We start from the raw sequence: 21,600 nt of genomic DNA, 5'->3' as shown, positions 1-21,600 counted from the left end.
TTGAAAAGTAAAGTCCTTTCTCAGCAAACGAAAATCATCAATCTACAAGTCACTTATCGTATCCGGCCTACTATATGGTGCAGAAGAATTGACCAAGACAACATCAGATGAAGCGGATCTGGGAGTGTTCGAGAGAAAGGTTCTTCGAAAGATTTATGGAGCTCTACATGTTGGCGATGGCGAGTACCGAAGAAGATTTAAAGATGAACTCGCTAGGTCATGTTATGCGAATGAAAGATGACGCTCCGGATAAGAAAGTGTTTTTATCGGAAGCCGTCTATGAAAGCAGAGGAAGAGGGCGACCCCTACTCCGCTGGAAGAACCAAGAGGGGCATTGGCGCCAGTTGGCAGAGTGAAGAAGCGACTGACGCGCCTTGTTGGACGGCCATAACCGGTTAAGCGCCAATTACGTAAGTAAGTTAAGCTGTCTGACCAATATCGCAATTAAAAATTTGGTGGATGGAATGATATCCAGTGTTATTGGGCTCAGAGAGTTCAACATTTATGAATACCATGAGGCTTATTTGGTTAATCCCCTTGTAGCAATTAAAAAAATTGTCCGCATATTTCAACACTCTATTTGTTTGTGTCTTAAATAATTTTGTGTGTTTTCTAAGAAACAAGAATTAAGAATGCATTTAAAGTTCATTAAACTTTAACCAGGAAGATAAGCGGTTCTTTTTTAAGTGATTTGAATAAAATGAGTTAATTTTTTCAGTCACGAAATTTTTTTTTTCATTTTATTTTATTTAAGTTTTTGCTTTTTAATTAGATGAATAAAGGTTATATAGATAGAAGATAGAGACAAATTATGAAAGCGGATTTAGTGTGTACTATATTCATAGCAAAATTTGTATATCATACGATTAAGGGCCAGATTGTGTATAACGCCGTGACACTTTGCCGACGACCGCACGATTATGGCAACAGGACCTGACCCTTAAATTGATGAATTAGTTCCTAAAATAAGCAGCTATCTCCCCGATCTTTCTAGTTTCTTCACCTCAACCTGGCAACCTGGCGCAACCTGGCATTATCACGGACAAAATCCACGGCCACTCTGTTTACCACGTGGAAGGAACAGATTTCGCAAATATTGGACGTTCATGTCTATGGTGTCACACTACCGACTGTCAGTCACCCAAAGATCTTAAGGGTAACGTTCGATAATACTTTGACATTTAAGGCGCATGCCACAGATATTGCATCTAAAGTACAAAGCCGCAACAAAATTCTCAAGTCTCTTGCCGGAAGCACCTGGGAAAGAGATAAAGAAACGTTGTTAACCACGTACAAAGCAATTGGCCGGCCGCTCATGAGCTCCGCGTCACCAGTTTGGTCGGCTGGTCTTAAAAACACATACTGGAAAAGCCTGCAGACCTGTCAAAATGCTGCTGTCAGAACTGCCACCGGATGTCTTCTTATGACCTCCGAACACCACCCACATAGTGCGGCCAAGGAGCTCAACATTGAAGAGCACAACCAAATGCTGAACAGGCAGTTTTTGCTAAATTGTTATAAACCAGGACATCCTAGCAAACAACTGCTTAATCTAGCCCCGACTCCACGGAGGTTAAGGGAACATCTTCATAAGCACTATGACGAAATACGGCACCTGCCAACACAGCCGTTTGATCCAGAAAAGCATAAGCAGGCCCTAAGCCAAATCCACACAGAAACGGTAGACGCTTTTACCAGGACGCGCCCAGTGAACCTCTTATTTATATGCAATATCGTATCCTTGCAGAAGAACAAAGCACGCTACCAAGGAAGACACGAGTCAATCTGGCCCAACTTTGTTCTGGATACAGTAACGGGTTAAACTTTTACTTGTCCAGAATCAACCGCGACATACGTAATGTATGTCCTGCATACGATGTGTCCCCACATGACACAAACCATCTTTTCAATTGTAATGTGAAACCTACGCCTCTAACACCAATCTCCCTATTGGGCGCCCCTGTTGAAACAGCCAGTTTCCTTGGACTTCCGTTATAGGACTTTGATGACAATTTATGAGTGGTCATGCTCATTGAATGGGCCGAAGCACTGTTAACACAACAACAACAATTTGCTTCGCACTTACTCATAATCACAGTCACCACTATGCCTATAATACCAAAAATGGCATAATGGCATTCAGGTTTACAGTCACTCACTCAACAGTGAATTAATGTTCTTATATGATAGAAATTTTTGGTTCACGGTTCATATGAGAAGAAATGACTGCGTTTTATATAACCTGCTCATAAATGTTTGTTTTCATCATTTTTGCATGAATACAAATATGTTTTACCGCATGTGCAAAAATTACTCAACACAGAGTGGTACATATATATGTCTGTATATCTTACTATGTGTGTATGAATCCGAAAAGTTCCCCGAAAAGCGTATGCGAACGCTTCACGGTGGGGTATTTGATCAATCTCGCTGACCAAAATTAAAACAGCAGTTATTTCTGTCAAAAAAGTGGTTGTCTCACTTCATTTGTCATGAAAGGAAATATTTGACAGTAAGTTCACGGTGTTCCACGCAGAATTACTATGGATCGACCCCCGGTTTCGGAGGGACCCTGCGTAATTTTTTGGCATTACATGAGATATGTATGTCAATATGGGTATCAAACGAAAGGTATTTTACTCCGCATTTCTATTGACACTTTTGAGTAGGCTTGCCACTTAGGGTTGCCACCTCGCCTCCTTTTTTATATTTCTTTGTATATTCACTATCATCTCGGAAACGGCTTAAACGATTTGAATAATATTTGGTACATCGATATAGTATAACATTTTGCGAGATATGCTTATAAGGGTATCCGTCTCTTACAAAATTGATCAACAATCAAAAAAACGTGGGTATGCGCAGCCGTTTTTATACTCAGTTGAGCAGAGCTCACAGAGTATATTAAGTTTGATTGGATAACGGTTGGTTAGCAGAGCTCACAGAGTATATTAAGTTTGATTGGATAACGGTTGGTTGTACATATATAAAGGAATCGAGATAGATATAGACTTCCATATATCAAAATAATCAGGATCGAAAAAAATTTGATTGAGCCATGTCCGTCCGTCCGTTGACACGATAACTTGAGTAAATTTTGAGGTATCTTGATGAAATTTGGTACGTAGGTTCCTGAGCACTCATCTCAGATCGCTATTTAAAATGAACGATATCGGACTATAACCACGCCCACTTTTTCGATATCGAAAATTTCGAAAAACTGAAAAAGTGCGATAATTTATTACAAAAGACAGATAAAGCGACGAAACTTGGTAGATGAGTTGAACATATGACGCAGAATAGAAAATTAGTAAAATTTTGGACAATGGGCGTGGCAACGCCCACTTTTAAAAGAAGATAATTTAAAATTTTGCAAGCTGTAATTTGGCAGTCGTTGCAGATATCATAATGAAATTTGGCAGGAACGTTACTCCTATTACTATATGTATGCTTAATAAAAATTAGCAAAATCGGAGAAGGACCACGCCCACTTTTAAAAAAAAAATTTATTAAAGTAAAATTTTAACAAAAAATTTAACATCTTTACCGTATATAAGTAAATTATGTCAACATTCAACTCCAGTAATCATATGGTGCAACAAAATACAAAAATAAAAGAAAATTTCAAAATGGGAGTGGCTCCGCCCTTTTTCATTTAATTTGTCTAGGATACTTTTAACGCCAGTCGAACAAAAATTAACCAATCCCTTTGAAATTTGGTAGGGGCATAGATTTTATGACGCTAACTGTTTTCTGTGAAAATGGGCGAAATCGGTTGATGCCACGCCCAGTTTTTATACACAGTCATCCGTCTGTCCTTCCGCATGGCCGTTAACACGATAACTTGAGCAAAAATCGACATATTTTTAATGAGCTTAGTTCACGTTCTTACTTGAACTCACTTTATCTTGGTATGAAAAATGAACGAAATCCGACTATGACCACGCCCACTTTTTCGATATCGAAAATTACGAAAAATGAAAAAAATGCCATAATTCTATACCAAATACGAAAAAAGGGATGAAACATGGTAAGGTAATTGGATTGTTTTATTGACGCGAAACATAACCTTAGAAACAACTTTATAAAATGGTTGTGACACCTACCATATTAAGTAGAAGAAAATGAAAAAGTTCTGCAGGGCGAAATAAAAAACCCTTAAAATCTTGGCAGGTATTACATATATAAATAAATTAGCGGTATCCAACAGATGATGTTCTGGGTCACCTTGGTCCACATTTTGGTCGATATCTGGAAAACGCCTTCACATATACAACTACCATCACTCCCTTTTAAAACTCTCATTAATACCTTTAATTTGATACCCATATCGTACAAACTCCTTCTAGAGTCACCCCTGGTCCACCTTTATGGCGATATCTCGAAAAGGCGTCCACCTATAGAACTAAGCCCCACGCCCTTTTAAAATACTCATAAGCATCTTTCATTTGATACCCATATCTTACAAACATATTCTAAAGTCACCCCTGGTCCACCTTTATGACGATATCTCGAAAATGCGACCACCTATACAACAACCACCACTCCCTTTTAAAACCCTCATTAATACCTTTAATTTGATACCCATATCGTACAAACGCATTCTAGAGTCACCCCTGGTCCACCTTTATGGCGATATTTCGAAACGGCGTCCACCTATAGAACTAAGGATTAGTCCCTTTTAAAATACTCATTAACACCTTTCATTTGATACCCATATCGTACAAACGCATTCTAGAGTCAACCCTGATCCACCTTTATGGCTATATCCCTAAATGGCGTCCACCTATAGAACTATGGCCCACTCCCTCATAAAATACTCTTTAATGCCTTTCATTTGATATACATGTCATACAAACACATTCCAGGGTTTCCCTCGGTTCATTTTCCTACATGGTTATTTTCCCTTATGTTGTCACCATAGCTCTCAACTGAGTATGTAATGTTCGGTTACACCCGAACTTAACCTTCCTTACTTGTTGTTATTAAACTTAGAAACAAACACAAGCTTATTTATCGCCAAAAAATTACTGACATGATATGCCATGAAAAAAGATATATTTTTTGTTTGCGGGGTTTTTCAAAAATTTAAATTGAAGAGTAGTAGTATTACAAGTAGAATAACTCAGTTAAAATATGCGGTATAAGAGGTCTAACATATAAATTAAAAACACATTTACCTGTCCTGTAAGAAAATGTAACTAGATTTGATTAAGGCTAAACCAGTAAACAAGTATTTAGGTTAGAAGGGTATATTGCTTTTTAATCCAAAATACATCGAACTGCACACAATTTTTATACAACTTTAGATGTGCGCGGTTAGCTCCATTGACGTTGCAGACGGCTTTTGGGGTATGTACACTATTGAGTGGACATCTAGAAACGCCAGGGAGTATATAGAAAAAAAATTGGAATATTTTGAAAAATCGACTTTTGGCCAGCTAGATTGATCAAATACCCCACCGTTCGCCGGTTGCGGCACTGACCGCAAAACAAATCATGAATTCGTAATAAATTCCCGATTTTAAAATTTTTTATTTCCCTCTTAAAACCTTAATTGATTTATTTCGCAAATCGTGATCTGATTGCAAAAATTTTTAACTACGAACTAAGTAGGTATTTGGTTTGGTTTGTTCTTGTCATCCAATGGAGTGGCTCAAAATTTATAGAGAATATTCAGTCAAAAAAGACATTCTAAGAGAGTTATTATTTAGAAGCATGAGAAAATATTGTTAGATTGTCTGAACAACTTTTTGATTTAGTGAAGTTTTTGTTTTTCCCTAGCGTTTTACGACCAAACCTTTGTAAAGTACAGTAGTGAACAGTAAAACAGCAGGGGAAACTTTTATTAAATTTCGTCAAACAAACTCCTGTTGTTGTTGTTGTTGTTGTCGTAGCGATAACGTTACTCCCCGAAGGCTTTGGGGAATGTTATCGATGTGATGGTCCTTTGCCGGATACAGATCCGGTACGCTCCGGTAACTCAGCACCATTAAGGTTCTAGCCCGACCATCTCGGGAACGATTTATATGGCCACATTAAACCTTCAGGCCATCCCTCCCTCCCCACCCTCGGGTTCCATGAGTAGCTTGGAGTCGCCAGAGCCTCGGCTGTTAATGAAACAGGATTCGCCACGGATAGGTGGGGTGGACAATTGGATTTGAAGAAGCTATGTATTGCGCTGGCAACCTGGAAAGGCTGGGCTACATAAACCCCTTCAATCCGGTATTTTAGTCGCCTTTTATGACAGGCATACCTACCGCGGGTATATTCTAACCCCCTAACCCGCTTGGGGGGAAACAAACTCCTCTTCTTGGTTCCTGTAGTTGGTTGTTTTTATGCTCCATATCGGAGACTCGTAGTATACAAGTTGCTGGCCAATTGCTTTATAAGAAGCTCTGAGCGTTTCTTTGTCTTTTTTTTATTTGTTTACAATAACAACATTTCAGCCAGTCTTAACATATCTATTTATATCCAAATAAAATATATACACACCCTAGAAGACCCGGCAGACGTTGTCCTGCCCTAAATTTGGCCTATCTGCATACATTTTAATAAGCTTTTTCCGTCTGACTCTGCCCTCCTCCCGCCCCCCTCTTCACTTTTTTCTAATCCTTTTATTCACGCCTCCCTCCGTCTTTTTCGCTTCATCTATCTCCATCTTCGTCTCATTCTATCTCTTTCTCAATCTCCTTCTCCGTCTCTCTTTTCTCTTCTCTCAATTCCTTCTCATTCTTCTGCCTCCCTTATTGCCTGTCCCAGAGGGTGGTATGTATTTTATTCCAGTCCCAGTCCCAGTTCCACTCCGAGTCTCAGTCCTAGTCCTAGTCCTAATCCCATTCCCAGTCCGTCTCTGGATAATATATTACTCTGTACCAAAGCACTCATCAACAGCTTTCATTTGATATCCATATTGTATAAAGATTGTCTAGGCATTCACTGGCCCCCGTTTTGGCCTATATCTTGAGACCCTGTACCTGTAGTAACCACCGGGTGAGGTTTACGCAACTTGTGTGAAAGTTTGAACAAAATCGACCGACGCATCTCTTCAAACACCAACTAAACACACTTTTTAGCCTTTCTTTTTATATATATAGGGTTTTATTTTTCACACTTCACTATAATATTAAAAGGAAATGCAGATTTTCGTTGCTTTTGAAATTCGGCTTAAAAATTGCACATCGAACAACTAAAGACTCTCCTGTATTAAAAAAAATGTCATAGTACCTCTAAATCGCGGGCCCCCTCAGAAACCCCGCGGGCCCCCTCTCGACGGGCCTGGTGATGTGATATACTTGATATCATTCGCTATAATATTTTTTATTGATAAGCAGGTTGTTTAATTAAACACCAAGCAATTACACGGAAGTATATCCGCACCGCCTGAAAATATGAGTGCGACTGCGTATACGTAACATTTTAATATTACGTATAAACAAATAAAAAAAAATGCAATAAAATAATATTGCGACTATAACCTGAGATATAACCTATCCTATATTTCAAGTTAGATCAAACTACACACGGGGTGCAAAACAAATTCAAAATCGGTTCAGTAGTTTAGGAGTCCATTGGCCTCAAACCTGTAACACGTGTTTTTTATATATTAATATAATGAACATAATTGCCACTAAATATCAGCAGCGCGCGAAGTAAACAAATGAATGATATAAGCAATGGAATAATGGCCACGTCGCAATGAACTTTTTCATATATGTAGATGCGTTCAACTCAATCTTATGAATGATGGGTAGATTGTCCGTATTTTTACAGAGAACGGCAGATCCAGCGACACTAGCGCCATCTGAAATACAAAAGTTGGCAATGTTCAAATTTTGCTACATGTTTTTCGAAATTCGAAATTTGCTTTGGCTATGAGTGCTTTCAAACTTTGCAAGTGAAATTATTTTTCTCGCTGTTTAGTACTTTTCCAACGTTTTTCACAATTAGAAACTGCATTTTAACAAAAGAATAGGAGACAAAATATGTTAGCAAGTATTTTTTTTTTTTTTGCTAAGTGAGAATGTTAATAACACTGCTTCGCAAAATTTTTATGTGAATAAACAAGTCGAAATACGTTTAATCTGCTAAGCCTGAAGTGCTGTTTATATTTACAAACGCAACATCTTGCGTGAATGTTGCGATATATGAAAAAAGCATTGTGACGCGGCCATAAGAGTCGATTATCCAAAATACAATGTGTATCTTTACTTATATTTATTATTTACTCACAAATTTAAATTTAAAAATAAATTTATTATTGATCAATAAATATCTAATATTTTTTCTAAATTTGTATCTTTTCAGGTAAATAATTTTAGAAAATAACTAGAAATCTTCAATCACAGCTTACAGTAAGTCTTTTATCTATTTTGACTACTAAACTTTTTAAATATAAAAAGGCCACTGCATGATAACTATGTATTTTAAATTGTAAATGGATTTTTTTTTTCTTTGATTTTGGCTGTCGGTCTGAACATATCTTAGACCATAAAAAAAGAAATGCCTTCGAAAGATGCATAGCTTTATTTTTCATATGGAAGAAAATCTAAAACACCATTCGGAAAAAATGTGTACTTTGTGAGACTAAAATTTATTGGACTGCAAAACTACAAAACAAATTCAGAGAATTCCAGATAAAAAGTCGAAACTGACGCATAATTTTCCCGGGTTTAAATTTTTTTGGAAAACGTTCTTGAGAATAGTTCTCTATAATTTACATTTACTCATGGAAGTTTTTTCTTAAAATATCAAAAATATAAAAAATACAAATTTAACTGATGAAATTTGATACAAAATCCCACTGCCATTTTTCTGTTCGCTGCTGTACTTTTACATATAAATATTTAGATCACATGATGTCAACGACCTTGAACAATGTGGTCATTGCCCATATGCAACTCTAATCAGCAAAGCTTGTTGACTTTAAGTTCTTTCGAATTATTTAAGCAATTAGTTAAGGTGGCCATCTCTACGATATTGTATGTTGGTGGCAGTTATGTATTTGAAGACTTTACTGTATAACCTTTGTTCAAATCGGTAACATAGAAATATTCTGGATTTCTTCTGTATTTCGCTTCACACGAGAGTAGACGAGCAACAGCAAAGCAGACGTACACACTTGAATCAATTTGCTCATCTAATATAGAGCGGAATGTGCTCGATTTTAACAGAACCAAGCTCGGGTGGGAGTCGATGAAGTCTTGGTTCAAACATTCTATACGTGTCGTGTACAGAGCAGGGCATCTGTAAAGGTATTGTTCAACGGTTGCTACCTTCTTCCAAAAGATATGTGATATAAACATTATACCTATCAGTGGGCCTAAGGTGACACGATTACGATAATTAGAAACGTAGTTAGATTCTCATTGCTACCAAGCAAAGTTTGCCTGGACACCGCACATGTCGCTGTCAGTTCCCATTTGACATTAGCATTCTCGGATAAAACATACACGAGCACGATTTCGAGACACCACTGTGATCTGAAGCCCACACCTAGGGGCTAATACTTTTACTGCTGCTTGCAATCTGTTTCTTAATTCGGTTAATTTTTTTGGTGTGGGCAGCTTTAATTTCTCATTTACCCACCAATTATTATTTTTTTATTCTTTAATACTGTTCGAGGATACCGTGGGTTTCGACACCCCGGTAACATTTCTAACTCAGCGACATATTGAATTTTGATATTAAAAAAAAGGAAATGGTCACCGTATAAGAAGTACACGAGCTTGTGCGTCCGAAGTTCTGCATGAAGCCACTAATTAATTAAGTCATAATCCTATTAAATGTGATATAATTGAGTGCTATGCTCGATTCATGTCCAACGTATTATAAAGCGTTTATGACATGGAAATGTAAATACTTCGCACTTCCTTTCTTGTTCCTAGAAATCATATGCATTTACTTCGGGTTAATAAAATTTAAGAATTTGTTTGTTGATTTGCGCAATGTTGATTGGACTTTGTGTTGGTTTATTATTACTGTGGACGGTAAACTTGAATTTCTAAATGAAAATTTGTGTAAGCTTTATGACAAGCATGTCCCTTCACGTAGTGCTCGGGCTGATATCAACGCTTGGTATAACTTTAAAGTCAGGTCTGCTATAAGGGAACGCAATAGACTTTACGCGAAATGGAAGAGGATACAAACTGAGTCTGTTTGGTCTATATATAAAATCGCCCTAAACAAAGCCACCGTCATCGTAAGAAAATCCAACCAGATATATTGCAATTATAAATTAAACCCTTCACTTCCGTCAAAAGAATTATGGCGAAACTTGAGGAATCTTAACATGCATGGGAAGTGTCAAAAGGACTGTCAAGTCGAGCCAGATATCCTAAATGATTATTTTATTAGGTCAAGTGAGTGTCGGGGCTGTCATAAGCAGTATCAGAATTAGAGGTTTGTAAAACAATTATCAACATCAAATCTGATGCTATTGGGGAGGATGGGATCTCTTTTACGTTCATCAAACTCGTTCTACCATTCATTTTAGGAACTATCACGCATATTATTAATCATTGCTTACCAACTTCTTGTTTCCCTGTGGAGTGGAAGAAGGCGTTAATTATTTCTGTCGCCAAAACAAATATTGCTCTTGAATCTTGCAATTATAGGCCAATTAGCATCTTAGCTGCGTTTGCTAAAGTGTGCGAGTCCTTGATGGCGGGTCAAATTTCAGCTTATGTTAAGGAGACTAACCTGTTGAGTCCACTGCAATCTGGATTCAGATGCAAGCACAGTTGCTCTACTTCAATGATTACAATATTTGACGACATAAGAACTAGTTTTGATAATAGTGACCTAACAATTTTGTGCCTCCTTGACTTTTCTAAGGCCTTTCACTCAGTTCAGCACAACCTCCTTTGCAAAAATTATACTTCTACTAAATCTGTTGAGCTTATGGCCAGTCCCCTGGAGGGAAGAGCCCAGAAGGTAGTTTCCAAAAAGTCTGCATCCAAATCTCGTGTTGTTCCTTCTGGTGTACCACAAGGCTCTGTGCTTGGTTCTCTTCTGTTAGTCTTTTCGTCAATAATGTTTTCTCAGTGTGCCAGCACGTAAATGTCCACGCATATGCTGATGACATTCTTCAGTTATACCTATCTAGTCGTGTCGGCCTGGTCGAAAATTTATGTTATAAAATAAGTAATGACTTGTCTACAATCTGGAAATGGGCTTGTGAAAACTGTCTATGCTTAAATGCTGAAAAGTCATATGTGTTGTACAATGTTCGCGAACGAGAAGAGAGAAAGAACTAAAAGAACAAATAGAACCGAAATCGAAGATCTAGTTCACTTGTTCAGTTGAGATACCCGGTCAATTGAACAAGTTCAGAACGAAACGACTTAACTCTAACCTGTATTGACCACTTTAATAAATTTTTAAGCAATGTTTATTGTCGTGTAAGAGATTCCGCTTCTTTTACACCTTTGGAGAGAAAAAAAAAGTTAGCTATACAATTGATTGTGCCACACATAACATACTCTGAGCTTGTCTACAGTAAATTAGATTCTACTTCGAGCCATAAAATTGATATTGCATTTAATAATATAACGCGTTATGTCTATGGCCTTAAAAAGTATGACCATATCTCCACATGGAGAAGCAAAATTCTACGATGCAGTATTTTTGATTATATTGCTGCATGAAACTGTATATTTATGTTCAAACTTTTTGAATTCAAAACACCAAATTATCCTTATGAAAAACTAAAATTTTCCAAGTCTTCTGGACACCGCAAGCTAATAATACCACGATATTTATATTTGTCCCCATCGAGGCTGTTTTTTGTTAATGCTGAACGGCTCTGGAACTCTATTCTTGATTCTCTCAAGGCTGATATGGGCTAATTCATAGTTACTTCAATTCATTGTGATTAATGTGGTTACACTATAATTTCATCTATATTCTATTCCTTCTTTCTTAATAAACTTAAGCACTTTCTTGTTCTTATTAAACGTGTATTCTAGGTTAGGTTTCGCTTCCCAAGGCAGTCGGTTCTATGTACCGGAGCGACTCGGGATTTTTCCCGACCAAGGACTGTCATTTCAGTGTAACCCCATTTAATTTGTTTCGTCCCTCCCACAAATTGTCATCCTCCCAGCAGCTCCTTGCAGCAGGACTGCTCCATATTCTCTTGCTCCGGGAAGGTATCGAATCCAATCCGGGTCCGTCTCCTGACCTCGGTCCTGAGAAATGGTTTTGCTGCCTCTGCCGGAAAAGAATCTTTTTAGGACGGTCATACTCTGTTCAGTGTGTCTCGTGTAAGGGATGGTTGCATCGGACAGGTTGTTCTGGGCTTGATCCCAAAACCCGACGTCCACGTAACTTTTATAAATCTTTTGTGGCTCCTTGCTGTTCACGCCCAAGGGCGTCCCGTAGTCTACGTCTAAGCGCCCCCCCATTACCTTCCAGCAGCCCCGCTGCTCAGCAAGCCACAACAAGTACCCGCTGCTGCTCGCGCCTTACGGCGCCAACAACTCAAACAGCTGCTACCACTCATAACTACAATCTTCGTAGTAGAGTCGGAAGCAATGCTGAGCAACAGCCCCTGCCCCCGTCTTCTCCCCCCCTCTTTTCCGGCAGCAATCGTGTAGGTCAGGGAAACAGACTCTTAGTCCCTACCTCCGTTTGCACCGTTTGCCAGCACAGAATATATATGTTTGCGACATCCGCCCAATGCAGCTCCTGCCTCGGGTGGTGCCACTTTCCTAGATGTTCTGGTCTCCGCGACGGCAACCCCTCGGCGGGTTTCATCGCGCCATGTTGCCAGGTCGCAAACCCAAATCATCCGGGTACCCCAATGCTTGCCCAAGGACGCCCAGTCCCAGGGCCACAACAGCAATTGCGTCCTGGCCTTCCTGAACCCAGGCGTAGTCACCCGTCACTTACCCCCAGAGTGGCGACGTCTCCCCTCATGCACTTCAGAATTCTGCAGTTAAACTGTAATGGACTAACTGGGAAGATTACGGCGATAGTCAATTTCATGAAGCGGCACAACATCCGCATTGCTGCGATTCAAGAGACTAAACTCACAGCACGATCTGCATTGCAGTCCTGCTCTGGGTATAATGTCCACAGAAAAGATAGCGAGAGCGGAAATGGAGGCGGCCTCGCGTTTATAATACACCACTCTGTGCAATATCACATATTTGATCCTGGCATCGACCGCAGGGACAACGTCTTAGAACGTCAAGGCCTATCTGTCCGGTCAGGCGATGCAAACCTAGAAATCATCAACATCTACATCCCCCCTGCCACCTGTTGCCCCGGTGGATACCACCCTAATATTAGAGCCTTACTCACTGGAAACAATCGCATTATTTTAGGCGACTTCAATGCCCATCATGATCTATGGCATTCAAATTTGTGGGCGGACAGTAGGGGCGAGATGTTGGCGGATCAAATAGAAGAAACGACGTTCTGCACAATAAACGGAGACGCCCCCACACGTATGGTAGGAAGCTGTCACAGTTCGCCAGATATCTCAATCGTGAGCGCAGAACTCGTAAACTGCGTCAACTGGCAGCCGATGGTATCATTGGCATCCGACCACCTGCCTATACTTGTTTCGCTCGAGCGTACCGCCGACTTCATCGTCACCGAAAAACGCACTTTCATAAACTTTAAAAAAGGAAAGTGGGGAGAATATAAATCCTTTACAGACAACCTCTTTGCTGCCCTCCCTATCCCGACTGATGCCCGCCAAGGGGAGCGTGCCTTTCGCAAGGTCATTGAATCCGCCTCGGCACGTTTCATTCCCGCCGGGAGAATTCCCGAAATCCGGCCCCACTTCCCGGCGGAGGCCGCAAACTTAGCGAGAGAACGTGACCTTATAAGGCAGCTTGATCCGGGCGACCCCCAAATAAGGGATATAAACCAACGCATCAGATTGCTTGTGGATGAACACAAGCGGGCGAAATGGGAGGAGCACCTAAGAGGTTGTAACCTCTCTACCGGTGTGGGTAAACTTTGGTCCACCGTAAAGTCCCTATCGAATCCGACTAAGCACAAAGACAAAGTTTCCATCGCCTTTGGCGACAAAGTGCTGTCGGATGCGAAAAAATGCGCGAGCGCTTTCTGCCGACAATATATAATGCATTCTACGGTCGACAAAGTTAGACGGAGGGCCAACAGACACGCACATAAACACAAATTCAGCGCGTCACCAATCACCATCACCGCTAAAGAGGTTGAGGACGCCATTGGTCGCGCTAAACCATCCAAAGCAGTGGGCCCAGACGGCATAGCCATGCCGATGCTTAAAAGCCTAGGGAAAGAGGGTTTCAAATATTTAGCGCAGGTCTTCAACCTGTCTCTTTCCACCTTTGTCATACCCGAGAAATGGAGAATGGCCAAGGTGGTCCCGCTACTAAAGCCTGGTAAACCAGCTAACATAGGAGAGTCGTATCGTCCGATATCTCTCCTATCGCCAGTAGCAAAGACGCTCGAAGCCATTTTGCTCCCTTATTTCCAAGCAAATTTGCAACTAGCCTCCCATCAGCATGGCTTCAGAAAACTCCATAGCACTACCTCCGCGCTAAATGCCATTAGTACCCAGATAAATTGCGGTTTAAATCAAAACCCCCACCATAGAACAGTACTCGTAGCGTTAGACCTATCAAAAGCTTTTGATACGGTCAACCACGGCTCGTTACTGCAAGACCTGGAAGGGTCTACCCTTCCCCCATGTCTTAAAAGGTGGACCGCAAATTATCTGGGTGGTCGGCAGGCATCGGTGCTATTTAGAAACGAAACATCAAAGCCAAGGAGAATTAAACAAGGGGTGCCACAGGGTGGTGTCCTATCCCCACTTTTGTTTAATTTCTACATATCTAAACTACCTTCACCACCGGAAGGAGTCACAATCGTTTCCTACGCCGATGACTGCACAGTAATGGCCACAGGCCCAGGCCCACAGATCGAAGAGCTATGCAATAAAATAAACGGCTACCTCCCTGATCTCTCCAGTTTTTTCGCCTCGCGAAACCTGGCATTATCACCGACTAAATCTTCCGCGACCTTATTTACAACATGGACGTCCCAAATGTCGACCATTTTGAACATCCACGTCGATGGCTCTACGCTACCGACTGTCCTACACCCCAAAATCTTGGGTGTGACGTTTGATCAGGATCTACATTTTGGTGAGCACGCAGCCGCAATTGTTCCGAGAATTCAGAGCCGTAACAAAATCCTCAAATCCCTTGCTGGCAGTACCTGGGGAAAAGATAAAGAAACGCTCATGACTACATACAAAGCAATTAGCCAGCCGATTACGTGCTACGCGTCACCCATATGGTCGCCAACCCTAAAAATTACCCACTGGAAGAAGCTACAGGCCTGCCAAAATACTGCTCTCAGAATTGCCACGGGCTGTCTTCTTATGTCCCCAGAACACCATCTACATAATGAGGCGAGAATACTCCCCATCAGGGAAAGAAACGAGATGCTGACCAAACAGTTCCTGTTGAATACCCAGAAACCTGGGCATCCCAACAGACATCTGATTGACGAGCCAGCACCGCCTAGGGGCTTAAGGAGTCATCTCCGTAAGCATTTTGAGGAAATACGGCATCTGAGAACACAGCCGTATGAAGCGAAAAAACACAAGCAGGTCCTTGGTGAACTCCACAAACAGGCGTCGGACCTTTATGCCGGGAATTGCCCGGTGAACCCAGTACTCAAAGTAAAGTATCCAAAACTTGCGGAAGAGGAACGCATACTCCCCAGGGAAACGCGTGTCACTCTGGCTCAACTTCGTTCTGGATACTGTAACAGGTTAAACTCTTACCTATCCAGAATCAACCCCGACATACAAAATGTATGCCCCGCTTGCAATGTGTCCCCACATGACACCAACCATCTCTTTAATTGTAATGTGGAACCAACGCCTCTAACACCCCTTTCCCTATGGTCCACCCCTGTTGAAACAGCAAGTTTCCTTGGACTCCCGTTAGAGGATATTGATGACAGTTTGTGATCGGTCGCGTCTGTTAGGTGGGGCGAAGCACTGCTACAACAACAACAACAACAAAGGTTAGGTATTAAAGTTGTTATAACATTTGCAATTTAAAATTATTTATTTTGTTTTTAAGACTTGCTGATGTACTTAAAAAGACTTTGTCTTACAGATTCAACCACTATGTTTAATAAATAAATAAATGAATATTGAATAAATAAATAAATATTGATGCCAATAAGCCGAGGATCTACTCCAATTGGCACCTGCTAGGTGACATGAAATTTCACTGAGTAACTTTTCATAGCAAAAAAATAATTGCAAGCACAGTCAGCGCTACATATCGGGTTGATGCGGTTTTTACTCGAGCGATATTATTTTTTTAGTATAGCGTTGTTTTTTCAGACTCTTACCGACTTCGCAGCGCTTGGTATTGTTGAGTTATTAAGATGGCTTTCACGTTATGACGACGGTCCCCATTTTTTAAACGTTTTATTTTTTATAAATAAGGCAGCCAATTTTTGGCATGCAAAACTTTTAAGTTCAAACCGGCCTTTATATTATGTATAAGTCATCAACTTTCTTTGACGCCCGCTCCTTCACTAAAGCACAGCTACATGACTATAACATTCTAATTGTAAGTTATGTTAGGTTGAACTGGCCGGTCTGTGAGAACCTCACATAGACTGAATGAGTAGAAGAGAAGTTTGTTTAGTGATCAAACTGAAAAACCTTATAAAAAACCAGAGGACTCCGTCCTCTTAGTAAATGCTGTAAGCTTTCTAGGACCGATGCCACTTGCTGCTTATAGATCTGACAGCTGTATCACTCTAAGGCTGGCAAGCGCATTGGCACGAGCTCAAAACGTGTTCGATCGTTTCCTCCTTCAACCCGCACTTCCTACATTTGCTATCACTGAGCAAACCTTTTTTGAAGGCATGTGACGCCAGAAGGCAGTGTCCAGTCACAATACCCATCATGAGTTTACAGCACTCTATTTTAAATTATAGGAATATAGCTTTGTTAGTCACACATGCTATTTGACACCCTACAGCCCTGCGCTTGGTCCCACCCCTTTCCCCCTTGGTCGATCATGTGAAAATTTCACCCAATCTAATTCGTATGTCTATAGAACAAGCTTCGAAAGATACGCAATTTTTAGCTAGTTCATGCTTCTTCCTATCTCAATCTTTCCAGGGATTTCTAATAATCTAATACATTTTTAGATGCTGTGCTATGCGAGATTATTGCATTAATTGCTTCTTGGCTGTCAATAAAATTTGACGCGGCTGCAGTTTAAGCTAATTTCTTTCATTGTTTCTACTGCTTTGGCTACGGCTACTACTTCACCTAAAAAACGCTACAATGATCTGTCAGCTTGTAGGACCTGTTTATTTCCGGATCAGCACATTTTACCGTAGACCCTACTGCCTCTACCACTTTGGAACCATATGGTACAGGTGTATCGCCTGTCCCTTGCGCCACTTCGCAACGCAGATACGGAATGAATTAGACTGTTCGTGTTGTAATTGATGACTCTATACTTCTAGGTCCGTATATGGTCTGCGCTCAAGCTACTCGAGGCACTGTTAACGCTATGTTCTTCATTCTAACTGTAACTTTGAAATTTTCTATTAAAGACATGTTAAGCACAAATTAATATTTACTATATAGTTTTAAGCAAACATTATGTGCACTTTGCTCTTTTATAAAATTTCATTGTGTTCTTTCTCGTCCTTCTTGTCCTTCTTGTAATGCATTTTTGCAATTTCCACCATATAGACCAACAAACAACAACAACCAATTCAAACATTTGTGAGGACACACCCACAATAAAAGTACAAAGTATATTAGGTTATATTACAACATGCTAGTATTACTCAAACATACTTATAAACATAGCACTAGAGTGAAATTATACCTACCCTGCAGGAAAATCAAAGACTTGTGACCGAAACTCAGAGCTAGTACGGTAGTGCTAAATAGAAACTACCTAAGCGATTCTAACAAGATCTTCATAAGTTCTTAATCAAGCAACTTTGTTGCCATTATTAAGATCTTTTAGTCTTTTACTACATATATGTAAAATTAAAGACCCTAATTTGCTTAGAACAAAACAGACGATCTACCCATTTGATTTCCCTTATTCAAGTCTTAAAATTACATATGTCTGCTCTCGATTTACAAAAAGGTATTTTTTTAAATAGAAATTTCAATAAAAACATGTTTAATTAAATTGTTTAACTTTACAACATTGCCATGCATGAATCAAATTGATCTTCGATGCAATGAACTTTGAACTTCTCAGTTTGAGATATAGAAATAGCCCGATAAAAACAATGGAACCAGAGAACTGCAAAAATCACAATTTTCTTGATTTAATCAAAAACTAAAACTTGCATTCACATTCAATCATGCGAATAAACTCATAATTGAATAAACTCTTAATTGAATAAACTCAGGATTTGTCTTTACTAGACTCCGTTAGCATGATTGCGATCGAATGTGTCGTTTAGTTCGGCAAACAAACAGAATCGTAAGCAATGTTTATATGTATGTTTATATGTAGCTTGTCGCCGTGACGTAATGGCAGAAGATTCATGAAAATGTGCACACGCACGATAAATTTAATCGCTGTTGAGGCAAACGAGCAAACGCCTGAATTGATTATATTCACGCATGCAATAAGTTGGTTGATTTTAAATCAATGTCGATTATGTTCGTTTAAGCAAGTTGGATCATTGAACACGATCATGTTGCCGATTGTAATGTTGTTGTTGTTGTAGCAATGTTTCGCCCCACCTAATAGCTGCGACCGATCACAAATTGTCATCAATATCCTCTAACGGGAGTCCAAGGAAACTTGCTGTTTCGACAGGGGTGGACCATAATGAAAGGGGTGTTAGAGACGTTGGTTCCACATTACAATTAAAGAGATGGTTGGTGTCATGTGGGGACACATTGCAAGCGGGGCATACATTTTGTATGTCGGGGTTGATTCTGGAAATGTAAGAGTTTAACCTGTTACAGTATCCAGAACGAAGTTGAGCCAGAGTGACTCGCGTTTCCCTCGGGAGTATGCGTTCCTCTTCCGTAAGTTTTGGGTATTGTTCCTCAGTACTGGATTCACCGGGAAATTTCCGGCATAAAGCTCCGACGCCTGTTTAAGGAGTTCACCAAAGACCTGCTTGTGTTTTTTTTTTGCTTCACACCGCTGAGCGGGGATGACTCCTTAAGTCCCTAGGCGGTGCTGGCTCATCAATCAGATGTCCGTTGGGATGCCCAGCTTTCTGGGTAGTCAACAGGAACTGTTTGGTTAGCATCTCATTTCTCTCCCTGATGGGGAGTATTCTCGCCTCATTATGTAGATGGTGTTCTGGGGACATAAGAAGACAGCCCGTGGCGGTTCTGAGCGCAGTATTTTGGCAGGCCTGCAGCTTCTTCCAGTGGGTAGTTTTTAGTCTTGGCGAGCATATAGGGGACGCGTAACACGCAAACGGCTGGCCAATTGCTTTGTATGTGGTAATGAGCGTTTCTTTGTCTTTTCCCCAAGTACTTCCAGCAAGGGATTTGAGGATTTTATTAAAGCTCTGGATTTTCGGAACAATTGGGGCTGCGTGCTCACCAAAATGTAGATCCTGATCAAACGTCGCACCCAAGATTTTGAGGTGTAGGACAGTCGGTAGCGTAGTAATTTTTTAATTTGTTGCCGAATGTAATCGAACGTTGTTGTGTTAGATTTTTGCTGTTCTCTGAACAGATCTTCTACCTAAGTAATTTGGATCTTTAAAAAGGTATTTTTGGGAAATTTTCCACTGTCTTGGCTATTTTAATGTAACACTACCCCAGTTAAATTATATTCAACAGAGAATTGAAACGAACTAACGGAGCTAAAGTAAGCACCGAGAGTGCTCCAACTTGGTGTAAGAGATTTTATCCTACAGGGGTCCTATTAACTTAAAATAATATGAATGTATGTACATTTGTATGGTGCATGTCATTTTGGTAATATAATACAAGTTTTATGGTTTAGAGCGGAAATGTGTCAGTACAGTGAGTGGGGGGTACGGCGTTGGTGTTCTGTATTAAAGAAGCCACATTTTACAGACATTCAAGCAAAGATGGTATTTTATTATTTGGCTGTAGTTGCACTTATGTGGAACATTGGGGTTGAGAAGGCGTAGTTTTCTTCGAAATTAAATTTAAAATTGGTAGTTAATGTATTGATAGGAGCTCGAAAAATTTAGGAAAGATACACAGTATTTTTATTCGTTCATTCATTTATGCATTCATTAACAGGCGCTAAATTACCTAGGCAGTTGTGAGCGTCTAGTCGAAATTCGTTTATCGGTGAGCAGATATTCTTATAAAAGAGTTATCGATTTTTTATCCCTCATTAATGTGGTATCGAAAAACTATCGATTAATTATAGAAAAATTATCGATTTCTTATCGAGGGTCTTCGGCTTGTTACCGAAAAGGCATCGATTTGTTATAAAAATATATCGATAACCGATATCCATAAAATGTTTGTAATAAAACAGATATCCTAAAGAAAGAAACCTTTATGATCACTGCCACAATAACGAGGTGGAATCCATTTTAACAGCATTTGCAGGAGCTGCAAAGAGGAAGACAGCAAAGAAACAGTCGAGCACTACTTGTGCGAACGCCTAGCTCTAGCACACACTTGGATTCTAACTATGGGCAGTTATATACTGCCGGAACTTACTTCCTGAATACCCTGTAAAAGATAGCAGGTTCATCGTCCGCTCCAAATGGTTAGAACAGAGTACCGACTAGCCATACGAAATAAGCAGCAATTGGTTCCAGGAGAAATGTGCATCAAAGTGGCGTGCACGACTTGGGCTTCGATCTTTGGTATCCAGGCGGCACAGCAACCAACCAACCTGTATCTGTCGCAGCAACCTACTTTTCCATTAAAAATCTTTGGGAGTAAGGGCATGGCGGTATCCTTGGTACGCGCAAACTGCAGGTGAATGTCAACAGGGACTTTGACATACCGCTCGTCACTTGCAGTCTGCACATAAAAAAGTTGGCATCGAGTCAGCTAAGCCAGCTTTGAGCTGAAGCTACTTCTTGCTAGGTGTAGAGATCCTTCTGGTCGGTTGTAAATAACAAACGCTCATCGACCTACCTCAGTATTCTGGAAAGCCCTAACCATGTAAGCGGATAAGAAAACGAGGTATAGTCATCCAACGATGTGGTTTCACAACGAACCATACAAGTGTTCAGTGAGCTGGTTTCGCCTAGTTGAAGCAACGGCCACCTAGCCTAACCTAAACCAACCTAGTAGATAGGAATATAGGTGATATAAGATATATGTATACATATACTTACATGCATGTCCAGTAGGGAGCTACCGTAAATGCTCCTTGAGGAGTCAACGTGAAGTGCTCAGTCTTGGTATCAATTCATAGACGAGTAGGAGTTAAGAAAACTTATGTAAAGCGACTTCTTCGGATTCTGGCTAACGTCAAAAGTGGCCACAACAAAGCTGCCCTATCTTCTTTTATAATGCAGAAGCTTATATTTCAATTACACTAAAAATATGGTCAACTAAGGAAATATGCAAATTCTTGAATAAAAACTTTATTAAAAAACAAGTAAGGAAGGTTA

At 40.1% G+C, this 21,600-nt stretch overlaps 1 protein-coding gene across 10 annotated transcripts in view; it reads left to right on the top strand.

The window, feature by feature from the left end:
* LOC137237697 (very long chain fatty acid elongase AAEL008004) overlaps positions 1–21,600 on the top strand; it is a 250,422-nt gene that overhangs the window by 127,803 nt on the left and 101,019 nt on the right. Inside the window, exon 2 of one of the 10 annotated variants that reach the window (XM_067761728.1) lies at positions 8,308–8,354. The exons of the other annotated variants lie outside the window; for them this stretch is intronic. The gene's annotated coding sequence lies outside the window, so the exon portion shown is untranslated. The remainder of the gene's footprint in view (positions 1–8,307; positions 8,355–21,600) is intronic. 10 annotated transcript variants of the gene reach the window in all.

Source organism: Eurosta solidaginis, chromosome 1, assembly GCF_040869045.1.
Source record: "Eurosta solidaginis isolate ZX-2024a chromosome 1, ASM4086904v1, whole genome shotgun sequence".
Lineage (NCBI taxonomy): Eukaryota > Metazoa > Arthropoda > Insecta > Diptera > Tephritidae > Eurosta > Eurosta solidaginis.
This window is presented reverse-complemented; position numbering and strand designations above follow the sequence as displayed.